Genomic DNA, 18,566 nt, shown 5'->3' on the forward strand with positions numbered 1-18,566 from the left:
CATTGATAAGACCCGCATTAAATGCATACTACCGTCGCCACCTTAAGCAGAGGTCTGAGGGTTCTCTCGGGCCACCTACTGACGTCCCATCCATTAGGAGGGTCGTCAGAGGAACCACCGGTCAAAAGGGAGTGAACTCTCACGACCTAGGGTCTTTATCCGACTGAAAAGATAGTATAAATAAGAGCCGTAATTGATCATTAAAGGGACGAAACTACTCACTAGGACTCGAGCTACATGGGTACTAAGCAGCTGCCTTCTCTTTCTTAATCTATCCCCTAAGAGAGAATTCCTCGGGTAGCTCGGATCTCCACTCAGACTCTGGTCTCAGCATTTTTGACAAACGTGGAACGATATCCTCACTCTTCCGACAACCTCACATCAACAATATTCTTTGATCTATTTTAAATACTTTATACATATATTTTGGTGGCAAGTTCGACACAAGACTTGTAAATCTGTTCTATATTTGCACTTGCACAGGTCATACGATGCACTCGTTTAATTGCTTTTATCATTATTATTGATTTTTTTTTTTTTTTATCAATAATTATAAGTTATTTTTTATTAATCAGTCAAATATTTAAAACTTTAAAATAATTTGATGTTGATTATCAAGGTGGTAGTTAAGTGGTATCTCCTTACATTTTGAAATTATAGGTTAAGAATTATGTCTCAAATACAATGAGAGTTCGAGTAACCATGGTGTTCAAGCTTGGCTTGGTTGCTCGATTAGATAAACAAAAGAAATTCAAACTGATTGCATGATACAAACTCAAAACAAAATCTATCGGTGTGTGCGCGCTGTGTATACAACTTATATATATATATATATATATATACACACACACACACACACACACACATGTACACACACATATATAATATAAGTGAGTTATATTCGTACCTGATACAAACGCCACTCTTCACTAGGACTGCAACTCGGGCGGGTTGGACACTTAACTCAGGCTCAGCCCAATATACAAATCTTCAGCCTAAGCCTAGCCCAAGCCCAGGTATAATTTCGCCTAGTGAGCCCAAGCCCAGCCCATACTTAATTTTTAAAACACGGGCTAAACTTGGGTTCTTTATTCAAGTTATATTTTCGAGTTTTCTTGGACTTTTAAATCGGGCTCTCTCAATTTTATTAGTGCTTGGAGTTGGAGTAGTTGTATGAGTTTCAAGTTTCAACCTCATCATGTTCAAGTAGTGCATCATCTTCTCCAACAACATCAAGATGACAACTCCAGAAGCTGATGATGATGATAAAGTCGCAGTACCACAAGGCCTTGAATCTGTGATGACGCTTCCAACAAAATACAAAACATACAAAGTTAACAAAACATTCAAAACATACAGAACGTATAGGCCTTGAATACAAAACATACAAGTCCAACATTAATAATAAATAAGTACAAAGTTAACAAAATAACAAGCCACATTCCAACAAAATATAAAATTCATAACCAATATTAGCATTTCGGGCGGGTTCGGGTTGGGCTTTGGGCTTCATAACATATCTACCCGAGCCCCAGCCCGAATTGAATTCGGGCTCAATAAACTCAACCCAGCCCCAGGCCCAGAACAAAAAATCATTGTCCAAGCCCATAAAAATGTGAACTGGGCTCGGGTAAATTCGGGTTGGGCCCGTCTGAGTTGCAGCCCTACTCTTCACCCAAATTTCGATCATCACGGTCTAATATTCACTGCGAAATTTTGGAAGGGATAGACAGAGAGAGCGATGTAGTGCGCCGCCTTGGCCATTGCCATCTTTGATGAGCGGCAATCCATTGCCATTGTTATGGCTAAGATTGGGGATTTGATTTGGGCTGAAAAGGAGAAAAAGGATGGGCCAAAACTTTTAATTTTTAAATGAAATGGGCCAAACCTTGTAATTTAAGATTATATATATATATATTCCAAAAGGCTGGATGACATAGGGGATGATGGGCCAAAACTTTTAGGCTATGTTTGGTGTGAGTGAATGGAATCAAATGAAGGTGGAATGGAATGCATTTGTTTCCATTCTCTTGTTTGGCGTGTCACATTAAAAGTGGAATGGCCATTCCTAGGGAATGCCCATTCCATCAAAAAGGTGGAATGCCCATTCCACTTCTTGAGAGGTGGAATGACCATTCAATTCCCATTAAGAATTAATAAAGTAATAAAATAATTTAAAGAGATAATTCACGCATACACACACTATATAAAATATAATATATATAATATGTATCTATATGCTGTTTGTTCCCCCTCTCTCTATCTCGTTTATTTTTCTCTCTCTATTATCTCTTTCCCTTTTATTTTTGCAAATTAATTTTTTTAGTTAATTTTTTTTACTAATAATAAAATGTAATTTAAAGAAATAATATAAATTCATTTTATTCTAACTTTCTTACCAAATATAGGAATGAGAATGAGATTCCATTTTTACACATTCCATATTTACAACCAAACGGTGGAATGAGATTCTCATTCCATTCCATTCTCATTCCTTTCCTACCTCCATTCTCATTCCATTCCAATTCATTCCACCACACCAAACATGCCCTTAAGCTAACATGAAATGGGCGTAAAAAAAATATAATATAGTGTGTATTTTTATTGTTTATATATATACCCACACTATATAAAATTATAAAAAAAGTAAAAGATAATTTACTGTTACCATAGGTTAAATTACATCGACATGCCTTTTAGTTTGGATAATTCCCGTTACTTCCCTTAATTGTGGTCAGCGTTCATATATATAAATGTTTTCAATAAATCAGGAAGTTTTGCACATTGAACGGGTGGTCAATTTTTCTTCTCTTATGCCTAGTTTATTTTCATTCCAAAATAATATAAAATATTTGAAATAATAAGAATGTATGAAGTGTTGTTAAGAATTAGAGAATTCTACAATATTTAATCGTTTATAAATTTTAGAAGAGTTAAATAGTTTGTAAATATTTAAACTTTGTTAGGGAGTTGTATAAATAAATCTTAACAAGAGTTTGTTATCCGAGAGTGAGGTTAAAAGATTTTAGTAATGAGTGGGTATAAGCAAGGCGGATTCAGGATTTTTCAATGGGGTGGGCTAAATCAAAATATAACAACCAAAATCAACTATTGTTTAATTCAATTTTAGTTAATTAACAATGTTTCTTTAGACAATTGACTGATTAAGGCAAAGAAAATCCTATTTGGGTAATTAATAAAAAAAATTATCAATTTATTTCTGACCAATTGACCACTCAGTACCCTATCTCTTCTTTTGACCAATTTACTAATCCTATTTGAGAATCTACTAGGGGAAGTAGAGTGTGAGGTAGTTCATGGCAAGCCCCTTCCAACACTATGAAATTCACTCAAAAGCATGCTTTTTGTAAGTATTTTAATTTTCAAGAAGTAACTTTAGAGCTTTACCCTATATTAAGTACTTTTGCTTGTCAAAGTTCTTGTTATGATTTTTTTTTTAGTTCTGAAAAAGATTTACATCTTCAAAAAGCTTGGCATGTTGATAAAAATTGTTTCAGATTCAATCTATGCAGATTTCTAATCCAATTCAATCCAATTTGGGTTTTTTTTTTTTTTTTTTCATGCCCAGATTCAAATTTTCATGTAGATACAATTAACAACACAAAAAAAAAAAAAAAAAAAAATTAAAAATAGAAGTTATAATATATATATATATATATATATATATATATATATATTTGTTTTGCTGAAATAAAATGTAGATTATGGTGATTACCTCAAAATGCAATGTAAATTTCGTTACTTTATATTATAAAAAAAATAAAAAAAAATTATATAAAAAAAATCATAAAAAATTTCACCAAATAGGATTTAGGTTACAAAAATAAATTAAAGACCTGGATTAGTTAGCAGTTGCGGAGAGAGAGGGGGGCAAGCTTGAGAATTGAGAGACAGTGGGCCAGCGACTGAAACTTGCAAATGGCAAAGCCGAACTGGAACAGCGGGTGATGGAAACTGAAGGATATGGGTTTTGATTTTTTGAACAATCTGAAATGATATGCCGATATGGGTTTTGATATAAGTAATAGGTTTTGAACTTTTGATTCTTGCAGACAGATAGATTAACTGAAATATATGGGTTTTGAACTTCTGATTCTAGTAGATTTTGCAGTTCAGAGTTGAGAACGAGAATAGACATGGACACACATGGGGAGGTTGAAATGATTTGCCTTAATTTTTATTTTTATTTTATTTTTTTCTGGTCCATCATCCATGGGCTTATAAATTTTGAGGTCCTAGGCGACCACCTTGGGTCAGGATCGGGCCAGGCTGGTCCTGGACTTATTTAGCTTGGGCTTTTATTTTAGTATGGTGGCTAAGTTGACTTGGACTTGCTTTGATGGGTAAATTTTGAGGTGAGTTAATATTATTAATAATTTTTTTTTTTTAAACTGAACTAAAATTAATATAGTAATTTTTATTGTTTGGTGGGCCAGAGTTTAAACTGAACTAAAAAAATTACAGGTGTCGCATCTCTATCTGATGTCTAGTGTATTACTTTACGAAGAAGCCAAAGAAAATTCACAATTTACGTTTCTCGGTGAAATCTGCTTTTCTAAATAAATACGGTTTGAAGATTTTAAAATTATTATTATTATTATTATTATTATTATTATTATTATTTCTTAGTAAGATCTTATTTAAGCCTGAGTAGTCTAATTCAAGGTCAAGCAAACCTGATTTCATTTTGCGAAAATCTGTTTAGATTCTCTTCGGAACACAAGAAATTTTCTGGTTAGTATTTATACAAATTTTATTAATTTTATTTTTATATTTTTTGAAAAAGTAACAATTTCTCTATGGTGTAGGTTTTTGGGAATGATTATATGTGAAGAGTACGTGTTATGAAGTAGGGTAATCATATCCCATGCTATGAAGATTGGAAAAAAGAAATGTGTTTGAAAAAGCTTTTGTGAGATGATCGGACTAACAGGTGCCACCGTGTCCCATATTTCCTCAAGTGTTTGGCCTGGTCAAACGCACAGACCAAATCAGGAGGTACAATTATGAGTGTTACATGTCTTTATTAAAATTCATTCCTCGATAAATATAATCTATTGATTAATTTATTGAATCTTTATGATGCAGGCATGGAGCAGTAATTGTTAACATTGGCTGATTTATTTTAAATTGCTTTGTTAGATGATATCACTTTCTGGGCATAGTTGCATTTGATATTCAGTAGGTATCCTTGAATCACAACTCACTCAGGGTTTCATTTATTTTTCGATTGTTTGTTAATTCTGGATATGTGAAATACTTTAATTTGCTGAATGGATTACTGGTCCCACTATTTTGATTAATTGCTTTTTCAATATCTTTAATATATACTGTATTATATATATAATATATATAGAGAGAGAGAGAGAGACCATGGTGCAATTATAAATAATTTTTCAGACTCTGGGCTTCAAAGGTTGCACTATTTTTTTCCTCCAGTTTTCTGCAGAGAAAAACAGATGGTAATTTATGCGCCAACTTTATTTATATGCTTACACCACCATCTCAAACTTTATTATTTAATATATATATTGGTGTGTTGTGTTGTATTTCCCCGGGCTCCATGTACATCTTTTCTTATTTTATATAGAAACTTACCCCTTTAAATGTAAAATATTTTTTGTGTTGTGTTGTATTTCCCCGGGCTCCATGTACATCTTTTCTTATTTTATATAGAAACTTACCCCTTTAAATGTAAAATATTTTTTTTAAAAAATATTTTTCTTTTTCAAAGTAAATATTTTTTTTATTTTTACATTATCGGTATTTGACAAAGGTCTACATCGAGATTGAGGCCGATTCCATCAGGTGGGGTATGTAAAATAACTTGTCGAAAATTTATGAATAAATTATTTTTGTTAAATTTTAATATTTTTTTTCTTCGAAAATATTTTATTATCAATTACCAAAAAATAAAAAAATATTTTACGTTCAAACAAATGTACCCTAAACTTAGAAAATGATTTCTGCCATTCCATCTAACATTGTGAAATTGACACAAAATATTAACAAAAATTATCTTGTATATATTAAAAACAAAATCATACCGTACATTTAAAAATATAAACTAGGACTTAGAATGCACTTTTATTTGAGTAGCACTGCTGATCATATATATATATATCATCCAAATAAAAGGAATGTGAGGTTACAAATGACTAAAATTCCCCCCACAAATATGTGAACCCGCTGCTTTGCTTGTTTCGGTTTTACCAACTTATACTTCTATGGATGACCGTTAATTTATACGGCACCGGGCATACGTGGTCCCATACGACTGCCTCAATGGGTCAATTTGTTTGATTTGAGACTTTTGAACCTTTTGGTACTCGTCCTGATGGCATAGCAGATTGACCGTGGTGTGGATGATTTTTATTTGATGCCATTTTACTTCCTCCGTCATCTGCAAAACTCAAATATGAATATGAAATATGAATGTGTGAGAGAGACGAGAGAAGAGAGAGAAAGCTAGAGAGGGAGAGTACTTGCGCTTTTGGCCGTGGTGTGGAAGAGGGTTTTTAGTTGATGCCGTATTACTTCCTCCGCGATCTGCAAAACTCAAATCAACAAAATGAATGAATATGAATGTGGGAGAGAGACCTAGAGAAGAGAGAGAAAGAGAGCTTATGCTTCTGTCGATTACTGTTTGTACGGCACCGGTTGTAGTCAGTACAGCGTCCCAAACTACTGCGTCATGCTGGAAAGGATAGGTAACCTGCAAAACTCAACACAACAAAATGAATGAATATGAATGTGTGAGAGAGACCGAGAGAAGAGAGAGAAAGCTAGGGAGGGAGAGTACTTACGGTTGCTGGGAGTGGTGGCTAATTTCCGCGCAGAGAGTACATGAGGTGAAACCATGATAATCCAAATCACGAACAAGCAGCATATGATGGAAGAAGTGGTCGAGGAAGCTTTGTTTATTATTTTAATTTGCGGCTCCAACCAAGAACTGATTACGGAAAGATGTACTATATATAGGGTGGTAAAATAATAAAATGGGTCAGGAATTATCAACTCACTCATATATGTTTTAATAAATTTGAATTAACTATATTTAACATTGGTCAGCAGTAAGTTGGATAATTTTTAACCGTGATATATATAAATATTGTAGGTCTTACTTTTGCAAGTGGGTGATCAATGTAGAAGACTTGGACTTATAAAGTGACAAGTCACTGACTTTATCATACTACAAGAGTTTCCAAAATTGAATGGAAAAATAAAGAATAAAACAAATGGAGAGCGTAGAAAAAGGTGGAATATGGTAGGGTTCATAGTTAGTTGTAAGCATAGATATTCGACCACCGGGACTGGTTAATGCATATTTAGCCAAAAATGAAAGACTTATAACCAGATCTACACGGTATAATGTTAAAGATCAATGCCCAACTCCGGACGCCTAAAATTAATGTTATTGGGAACAAATTAACAATCACAAAGCCGTTTAAAAAATAATAAAAAAATAAAAAAAGCAATGATCTAACAAATCCATTATATCAAAGTTAAATGGGAAACACTTATAAAAGTATGTCCGCCGTACTAACAATAATGTATCAAATTGGATTGGATCTGCGGATTACATTTTATCTAAATTATTCATTATTATTTTTATAATTAATATTATTTATTATTTATTTATCTTTTAACCATAACCCAATAGATAATATTTTAATTTATTAATGTTAAATTCATATATTTAAATAATTATTAACTAATACATCATAGAGTCCATTAAATTATCATTAAATAATTAAATTAATAACTAATATATTTTGAAAATATATATATAAATTTCACGGATCGGATAGGATAGGACTCACAAATCGGATTTTTAATATCCCAATCCGTGAGCTACGGATTAGATTTTTTTGAATCCATCATTGATCCGTGAGTGTAGCAATTCGATCTGATCCGCACGGATTTGATCGAATTCACGGATTATTTGTCCACTCCTAATTGTGACTGATCGACTCTACCTGCAACTAAAATCATTGCAATACTTGTTGAGACTTCTTGTATTTTTTGTCTTCTGGACATCAACCCCAGTTGAATGATACCACTTATTGAGCATAACGGAAGCGAAAGATTTAAATCAGAAGAAGAAAAGTAATTCCAATTTACATGGTGTAGGTGTTGAATATATCTCACTTCAGATGGCTCACATTTCTTGCTCAAACGGTTAACAGACTATGCCACATCATCAACAATGGACCACAAAGCTTGGTCAAATGGTCAACAAGCGACGCTACATCAGAAACGATGGCCCACAAGTCAAACGGTCGAACGGTCTAAATTACGTGACACTTACCACGTCGGTATACCTCGAACAGAAGATTGAAGACTTGAAGACCTGAGTTGGGAGCATGACTCAGGACTACTTGGGATCTGAGGAGGTTCTTGGTTTGGTGGATGAAGTTCAGGGCTCGTTGAGTTGACACTCGACTTGACTCGTTGAGAGAGAGACACCATTTTGACTCCCATACATTTTAGACCCATTTTAATTAATATTATTTTATAATGTTAATGGGCTCCACATATGACATCACCCAACCTCTCACTTGGCCTGTATAAGGATGTGCTCCAAGACCAAGTAGAGGTAGAGCAAAAGAAAGGGAGGAGGAGATAATCTCTCATACTTTCTCCATACATCTTCACCAAGGGAGTCAATGATATACTATTACATTGTCATCTTTAACTTCTCTCTCTCGAGTTTGCCTGTACTTCCATCTCTCTTAGTCTACCTCAGATTCTATTGTGTCGTTTGGATCACTCAGATTTGTGCATAATATCACCATTTATATGCATTTTATCGTGTTACGAAAATGAACCCCTACACATGGTTCACCCAAACTCATCACTACATAATCTCCACCCATTGTCCTCTCTTCTTGCAAGATTGCCCTGTCTTTCTACTCATACCTCTCAATAATAATGTACGTATACATTTGAAGAGCCCAACCCTCAACTGCTTATTCAACAAGGATTACATTTCCCTGTTATTATCAAAAAAAATTATACGCTGAAATATGGCTCTACATGCAACACACATAATAATTATAATAGAATTTATGACATTATCCTAATAACATTTCGGAATAAAACTTTTAGGTTAGCTGAATAGAAAAATATATGTGAATAAACTCAGACTTTTTTTCTGTCTTTACCCTTTAATCATGTGTAAGAGAGATTGATAAAAAAATAAAAAATAAAAAAATAAAAAATAAAAAATAAAAACCATAGCCATTGGCAAGAGCAATCTGACAACCAGAACAGGAAAAGAGAAGATCGAAGAAGAGGACAAGAAAGGTTTTGGCATTCAAACCGTCAATAGGTTATTTAATTTATTTTGTGATTATCTAATTTATTTATTATTTGATGTTCTAATCAATAAACTGACTAAAGAAAAAACAAAAATTATTTGAAATTATAACTACTATTAAAATTATAACTACAAACGAACAGAAATGCTACAAATATATATCACAATGAGGTTATTATTAAACCTATTAAAATAAAATATTATAAGTCGACCCTTTAATTTTGCATCTATTATTTTGGTTCAAATATATTTATTTATTTATATTACATTATTATTATTATTATTATTACTACAAGATTGCCCCACTAAAAAAAATTATCAACTCTGCCACCGGATCATTTCATATATATCATCCAAATAAAAGCTCTGTAGTTACAAATGACTAAAATTCCCGCCCACAAATATGTGAACCAGTTGCTTTGCTTGTTTCGGTTTCACCAACTTGTATTTCTATGGATTAGCGTTTCTACTACGGCACCGGTTATATGTGGTACAGGTGTTTCTGACTCTTGCTCCAGTACTTCCTACATTTTTATAGCCACTTTTGGTAGGTGCTTTTGGTACTGGTCCTGATGGCATAGCAGATCCGGCGTGGCGTGGGTGGTTTTTAGTTGATTGCATATGACTTCCTCCGTGTTCTGCAAAACTCAATACAACAAAATGAATGAATATGGATGTGTGAGAGAGACCGAGAGAAGAGAGAGAAAGCTAGAGAGGGAGAGCACTTACGGTTGCTGGCTAATTTCCGCGCAGAGAGTACATGAGGTGAAACCATGATAATCCAAATCACGAACAAGCAGCATATGATGGAAGAAGTGGTCGAGGAAGCTTTGTTTATCATTTTAATTTGCGGCTCCTACCAAGAACTGAATACAGAATGTTGTAGGATATCCTATATGCGTTTATAATTATATATATAAGTTAATTAGCGGTGATATATATAAATATTGTATGTCTTATTTTTGCAAGTGGGTGGGTGATCAATGTAGAAGACTTGGACTTATAAAGTGACAAGTCACTGACTTTAGCATTTCCAAAATTGAAATGGAAAAATAAAGAATAAAACAAATGGAAAGTTTAGAAAAAGGTGGAATATGGTAGGGTTCATAGGTTGTAAGCATCGATCACCAGGACTGACCGATGCATATTTAGTCAAAAATGAAAGACCAATACCTAAATTTACACTCTGCATATTTAGCCAAAATGAAAGACCAATATCCAGATCCACACGGCATGATGTTAAAGATCAATGCCTAACTATGCACGCCTAAAATTAACAATCATAAACCAGTAAAAAAAAGAAAAAACAATGATCTAACAAACCCATTATATATACTTAAGTAAATAACAATCATAAACCAGTAAAAAAAAGAAAAAACAATGATCTAACAAACCCATTATATATACTTAAGTAAAACGAGTCAATTGCATAAAATATTTTAAAAGTATGTTTACAGTGCATATCACACTCCTCACGTACAAAAAATAACTTTAAAGTTTAATTTGGTACAAATAGGTCCCTCTGACAAATTGAAACCTCAAGTAGACTAAATTACATTTACGAACCATTTTATAAAATATATAAAAATAAATAAATTTATAAAATGACCAAAAATGATATTATTGGAGGACGCCGGCAATGGATAAGTAAAGATAAAAATAGAAATTAGAAGTACAAAAAAAAAAGTAAAAAGTAAAAATAGAAATAAAAAACAAAAATAAAGTACACAAAAATTAACTTGTGAAAATGAATTCTATCATTCCATCTAACATTGTGAAATTCCAATTTTGTTACGACAAAAAGTATGAAGAAAATTATCTAGTCTATATAAAAAAAACAAAATCATACCATACATTTAAAAATATAAACTAGACTTGGAACGCATATGACTTATACCTTTTTATTTGAGCATTACACAAAAATTAACAATATAACATTGCAAAAATATCACAATGCTGCAATATAACTTGCTAAAAATATATTAGCATGGCATACAACTAACTACTCTTGCATCGCACAACTATTTCACATTTCACTGATTTTTTATAAAGAAAATAATTATATAATTCTCTCTCAAAAATTTTTTTTGGACAATTATGTTATTTCCTTTCCTTTAAAACACAACTGGAGTACGAGACTAATTTTTTAGTGCGTCCATAAAATTAATAATATAGGTATTTTTAATTAATAATATAGGTATTTTAGAGGAATGTGATAAATATAATAATACTCTAATGTTATTTCCATAGTATAATATATTTGTTATTTAACAATATGAAACATTAAAGGTAAGGGGAATGGCCTAGTATGAAGTATTAAGTTTCAAAATGGATTTTTCTTTGCAAATAATTCTTTAGAGTGGGAAATTGTGTGAGTACCAAAGTTTAAGTATAATAATCCTTTAATTTTTTTTTAATTGAAAATAGAAAACTTTAAAAAAAAAAAAAAAAAAGAAGGAAAGAAGAAGAAGAAGCTATTATAAACAAGAAACCCCAAAGGCAATTAATATTCGCAATAATAAAAGTCCATAACCAAAAAAAAAAAAAAATAAATAAAAATTGAGGGCATTTAGGCTCCGTTTGTTTCGATGTAAAATATCTTCCTTGGAGAATATTTTTTATCAAGAACTTTTTTAGGTAAAATGATTTCTCTATTTTGATTTTATGGTGTTTGGCAAAGGTTCTGAAAATATTTTTAAGGAAAATATTTTTTGGTGTTTGGCTTCTAAAAATATTTTTAAATGAAAATCAAAGGTCTTATTTTAGTCATTGATAATCCAATCTCTCTCTTACCTATTCATTGGTCTAACTATTTCTATTCGAATAATGATATTTGACAAGGAAATGTCAAAAAATAAATAAATAAATAAAACTAAAAATAAAAAATGATCAATCGGTTTTTGAAAAATGATAAGGAAACCGAACCAAGCCTCTTCATCATTGTATATATGCAACAAGTGGTCCTGGTCTCTCCATTAAATTTATTTATTTATTTATTATTATTTTTTTTTCTCATTGTGCATCACCTCTTAAAATTTTGAAAAGTAGTACTACAGGCTATCCAATGATGATGACAAAAATATATGTTAACAAAAACAAATTGAAGAAACAAAAAATAGCTAATACAAAAAATATGATGATAAAAACAAATCAAAGAAACAAAAAAAAGGTAGAAAAACAATAGTATATTAATGTCCAATAACACAATTTGAAAATAAGACAACTCCTGACTATCACTTTATGCATTTAAAATACTAAATTAGAAAAGCAACACTAACATAACATGTTGCTTGCCTACACGCATTTATTTTCAACTCTCAGCTTTTAAGAAATGACACCAAAAAATTGAAAACAGGAATAGGGGTCATTACATGATTACACACAACCATCATTTGCACTAATAACACACAATCATCAGTGCAAAGCAGCCAACCACAACACCAAGGCATATGCAAATCTAGAAGATCTGAAAACCATTTCCAAATAGCACTAGCAAGAGGACACGCAAACTCAATCTTATACGAAGCTCTGGAGCTAGTTTGACGGAAATTGCACTCCAGCCAACAATTGACTCCTCGAACCCCAGCAGAATTGCAGAAGAATGGGAGCTTCCGTCTATTGTGCTAACCACAAGACCACTGGTGAAACCACCTGACAACAATGTAGGAGATTGAGGAGATCTTCTCCACGAGCCTCGCAGCAGAGTTTGCCTCCAACAGTCTTCTTGACTCTAGAATGGGCTTCCTTGATTGGGCCTTAGGTCCTTTTAAATGTTTGGGCCGTAATGTCTGTTTTGGTTGAAAAGTCTGTCTTGTAATTCTTGGCCGCATTGGTTAGCATTGGGCTAGCCTTTGTTTGGTTCTTTTTTTTCTAAAACCTGATTTTAACTTTCGGGAAATAAGAAAAAAAAAAAGAGGACATGTAACGAACAAATGGTTAACCCATGCAAATAGCAAAAGCAAGAAGAAGAAGAAGAATAAGAAGAAGAAACAACAATGATCTGTATAAATTTCTTCTATTTATGTAGTCATCATACATAGCATGGGCTATGGCATCCCTTCTAGTTGCCAACTCCCTACTTGCTGCCCTCTCTTCTCTTTGTGTTTATTGGAGTCTTTGTCTTTTGGTTTGAAACTCATCATTGGTGTCTTGCATAATCCCGTCATTTGAATCAACTCCTATTATGTGGTTGTGTAAGATACAACATGCTAGTACCACATTAACTTGGGTTGGATAGTCCCAAAAAGGCTCGGCATCAAGCACATGGAAGTGTTTCTTCACTACACCAAAATCACGTTCAATGAAGGTCCGTAAGGAAGAGTGACAAAGATTGAACAAATCTCTTTCATTTTCCAGAGGACGGTTATTATATTCTTTCAAATGATATCGAATGCCACGATATGGGGGATTAAATGCATACTACCGTCGCCACCTTAAGCAGAGGTCTGAGGGTTCTCTCGGGCCACCTACTGACGTCCCATCCATTGGGAGGGTCGTCAGAGGAACCACCGGTCAAAAGGGAGTGAACTCTCACGACCTAGGGTCTTTATCCGACTGAAAAGATAGTATAAATAAGAGCCGTAATTGATCATTAAAGGGACGAAACTACTCACTAGGACTTGAGCTACATGGGTACTAAGCAGCTGCCTTCTCTTTCTTAATCTATCCCCTAAGAGAGAATTCCTCGGGTAGCTCGGATCTCCACTCAAACTCTGGTCTCAGCATTTTTGACAAACGTGGAACGATATCCTCACTCTTCCGACAACCTCATATCAACAATATTCTTTGATGTATTTTAAATACTTTATACATATATTTTGGTGGCAAGTTCGACACAAGACTTGTAAATCTGTTCTATATTTGCACTTGCACAGGTCATACGATGCACTCGTTTAATTGCTTTTATCATTATTATTGATTTTTTTTTTTTTATCAATAATTATAAGTTATTTTTTATTAATCAGTCAAATATTTAAAACTTTAAAATAATTTGATGTTGATTATCAAGGTGGTAGTTAAGTGGTATCTCCTTACATTTTGAAATTATAGGTTAAGACTTATGTCTCAAATACAATGAGAGTTCGAGTAACCATGGTGTTCAAGCTTGGCTTGGTTGCTCGATTAGATAAACAAAAGAAATTCAAACCGATTGCATGATACAAACTCAAAACAAAATCTATCGGTGTGTGCGCGCTGTGTATATAACTTATATATATATATATATATATATATATATATATATATATCTACACACACACACACACATGCACACACATATATATAATATAAGTGAGTTATATTCGTACCTGATACAAACGCCACTCTTCACTAGGACTACAACTCGGGCGGGTTGGGCGGGTTGGACACTTAACTCAGGCTCAGCCCAACATACAAATCTTCAGCCTAAGCCTAGCCCAAGCCCAGGTATAATTTCGCCTAGTGAGCCCAAGCCCAGCCCATACTTAATTTTTAAAACACGGGCTAAACTTGGGTTCTTTATTCAAGTTATATTTTCGAGTTTTCTTGGACTTTTAAATCGGGCTCTCTCAATTTTATTAGTGCTTGGAGTTGGAGTAGTTGTATGAGTTTCAAGTTTCAACCTCATCATGTTCAAGTAGTGCATCATCTTCTCCAACAACATCAAGATGACAACTCCAGAAGCTGATGATGATGATAAAGTTGCAGTACCACAAGGCCTTGAATCTGTGATGACGCTTCCAACAAAATACAAAACATACAAAGTTAACAAAACATTCAAAACATACAGAACGTATAGGCCTTGAATACAAAACATACAAGTCCAACATTAATAATAAATAAGTACAAAGTTAACAAAATAACAAGCCACATTCCAACAAAATATAAAATTCATAACCAATATTAGCATTTCGGGCGGGTTCGGGTTGGGCTTTGGGCTTCATAACATATCTACCCGAGCCTGGCCCGAATTGAATTCGGGCTCAATAAACTCAACCCAGCCCCAGGCCCAGAACAAAAAATCATTGTCCAAGCCCATAAAAATGTGAACTGGGCTCGGGTAAATTCGGGTTGGGCCCGTCTGAGTTGCAGCCCTACTCTTCACCCAAATTTCGATCATCACGATCTAATATTCACTGCGAAATTTTGGAAGGAATAGACAGAGAGAGCGATGTAGTGCGCCGCCTTGGCCATTGCCATCTTTGATGAGCAGCAATCCATTGCCATTGTTGTGGCTAAGATTGGGGATTTGATTTGGGCTGAAAAGGAGAAAAAGGATGGGCCAAAACTTTTAATTTTTAAATGAAATGGGCCAAACCTTGTAACTTAAGATTATATATATATATATTCCAAAAGGCTGGATGACATAGGGGATGATGGGCCAAAACTTTTAGGCTATGTTTGGTGTGAGTGAATGGAATCAAATGAAGGTGGAATGGAATGCATTTGTTTCCATTCTCTTGTTTGGCGTGTCACATTAAAAGTGGAATGGCCATTCCTAGGGAATGCCCATTCCATCAAAAAGGTGGAATGCCCATTCCACTTCTTGAGAGGTGGAATGACCATTCAATTCCCACTAAGAATTAATAAAGTAATAAAATAATTTAAAGAGATAATTCACGCATACACACACTATATAAAATATAATATATATAATATGTATCTATATGCTGTTTGTTCCCCCTCTCTCTATCTCGTTTATTTTTCTCTCTCTATTATCTCTTTCCCTTTTATTTTTGCAAATTAATTTTTTTAGTTAATTTTTTTTACTAATAATAAAATGTAATTTAAAGAAATAATATAAATTCATTTTATTCTAACTTTCTTACCAAATATAGGAATGAGAATGAGATTCCATTTTTACACATTCCATATTTACAACCAAACGGTGGAATGAGATTCTCATTCCATTCCATTCTCATTCCATTCCTACCTCCATTCTCATTCCATTCCAATTCATTCCACCACACCAAACATGCCCTTAAGCTAACATGAAATGGGCGTAAAAAAAATATAATATAGTGTGTATTTTTATTGTTTATATATATACCCACACTATATAAAATTATAAAAAAAGTAAAAGATAATTTACTGTTACCATAGGTTAAATTACATCGACATGCCTTTTAGTTTGGATAATTCCCGTTACTTCCCTTAATTGTGGTCAGCGTTCATATATATAAATGTTTTCAATAAATCAGGAAGTTTTGCACATTGAACGGGTGGTCAATTTTTCTTCTCTTATGCCTAGTTTATTTTCATTCCAAAATAATATAAAATATTTGAAATAATAAGAATGTATGAAGTGTTGTTAAGAATTAGAGAATTCTACAATATTTAATCGTTTATAAATTTTAGAAGAGTTAAATAGTTTGTAAATATTTAAACTTTGTTAGGGAGTTGTATAAATAAATCTTAACAAGAGTTTGTTATCCGAGAGTGAGGTTAAAAGATTTTAGTAATGAGTGGGTATAAGCAAGGCGGATTCAGGATTTTTCAATGGGGTGGGCTAAATCAAAATATAACAACCAAAATCAACTATTGTTTAATTCAATTTTAGTTAATTAACAATGTTTCTTTAGACAATTGACTGATTAAGGCAAAGAAAATCCTATTTGGGTAATTAATAAAAAAAATTATCAATTTATTTCTGACCAATTGACCACTCAGTACCCTATCTCTTCTTTTGACCAATTTACTAATCCTATTTGAGAATCTACTAGGGGAAGCAGAGTGTGAGGTAGTTCATGGCAAGCCCCTTCCAACACTATGAAATTCACTCAAAAGCATGCTTTTTGTAAGTATTTTAATTTTCAAGAAGTAACTTTAGAGCTTTACCCTATATTAAGTACTTTTGCTTGTCAAAGTTCTTGTTATGATTTTTTTTTTAGTTCTGAAAAAGATTTACATCTTCAAAAAGCTTGGCATGTTGATAAAAATTGTTTCAGATTCAATCTATGCAGATTTCTAATCCAATTCAATCCAATTTAGGTTTTTTTTTTTTTTTTTTTTTTTTTTTTTTTTTTTTTTTTTCATGCCCAGATTCAAATTTTCATGTAGATACAATTAACAACACAAAAAAAAAAAAAAAAAAAAAAAAATTAAAAATAGAAGTTATAATATATATATATATATATATATATATTTGTTTTGCTGAAATAAAATGTAGATTATGGTGATTACCTCAAAATGCAATGTAAATTTCGTTACTTTATATTATAAAAAAAATAAAAAAAATTATATAAAAAAAATCATAAAAAATTTCACCAAATAGGATTTAGGTTGCAAAAATAAATTAAAGACCTGGATTAGTTAGCAGTTGCGGAGAGAGAGGGGGGCAAGCTTGAGAATTGAGAGACAGTGGGCCAGCGACTGAAACTTGCAAATGGCAAAGCCGAACTGGAACAGCGGGTGATGGAAACTGAAGGATATGGGTTTTGATTTTTTGAACAATCTGAAATGATATGCCGATATGGGTTTTGATATAAGTAATAGGTTTTGAACTTTTGATTCTTGCAGACAGATAGATTAACTGAAATATATGGGTTTTGAACTTCTGATTCTAGTAGATTTTGCAGTTCAGAGTTGAGAACGAGAATAGACATGGACACACATGGGGAGGTTGAAATGATTTGCCCTAATTTTTATTTTTTTATTTTTTTCTGGTCCATCATCCATGGGCCTATAAATTTTGAGGTCCTAGGCGACCACCTTGGGTCAGGATCGGGCCAGGCTGGTCCTGGACTTATTTAGCTTGGGCTTTTATTTTAGTATGGTGGCTAAGTTGACTTGGGCTTGCTTTGATGGGCAAATTTTGAGGTGAGTTAATATTATTAATAATTTTTTTTTTTTTTTTTTTAAACTGAATTAAAATTAATATAGTAATTTTTATTGTTTGGTGGGCCAGAGTTTAAACTGAACTAAAAAAATTACAGGTGTCGCATCTCTATCTGATGTCTAGTGTATTACTTTACGAAGAAGCCAAAGAAAATTCACAATTTACGTTTCTCGGTGAAATCTGCTTTTCTAAATAAATACGGTTTGAAGATTTTAAAATTATTATTATTATTATTTCTTAGTAAGATCTTATTTAAGCCTGAGTAGTCTAATTCAAGGTCAAGCAAACCTGATTTCATTTTGCGAAAATCTGTTTAGATTCTCTTCGGAACACAAGAAATTTTCTGGTTAGTATTTATACAAATTTTATTAATTTTATTTTTATATTTTTTGAAAAAGTAACAATTTC

The 18,566-nt window shown here is 32.7% G+C and overlaps 2 long non-coding RNA genes across 2 annotated transcripts; one reads left to right on the forward strand and one right to left on the reverse strand.

Annotated features, from left to right (window-relative positions):
• The first annotated feature begins 3,732 nt into the window (after positions 1 to 3,732).
• LOC132294811 (uncharacterized) lies at positions 3,733 to 18,176 on the forward strand. Its single transcript, XR_009478215.1, has 2 exons — positions 3,733 to 4,030; positions 17,816 to 18,176. It is a non-coding gene; the product is annotated as an uncharacterized LOC132294811 (long non-coding RNA).
• On the reverse strand, positions 6,073 to 7,555 carry LOC132286822 (uncharacterized). Its single transcript, XR_009472869.1, has 3 exons — positions 6,828 to 7,555; positions 6,507 to 6,736; positions 6,073 to 6,424 (listed from the first exon to the last, which is right to left on the reverse strand). It is a non-coding gene; the product is annotated as an uncharacterized LOC132286822 (long non-coding RNA).
• Positions 18,177 to 18,566: the final 390 nt, after the last annotated feature.

This window comes from Cornus florida, unplaced genomic scaffold (assembly GCF_030987335.1).
Source record: "Cornus florida cultivar Cherokee Brave unplaced genomic scaffold, ASM3098733v1 CherokeeBrave_3.0.0_Hap2_Chr02, whole genome shotgun sequence".
Taxonomy (NCBI): Eukaryota; Viridiplantae; Streptophyta; class Magnoliopsida; order Cornales; family Cornaceae; genus Cornus; species Cornus florida.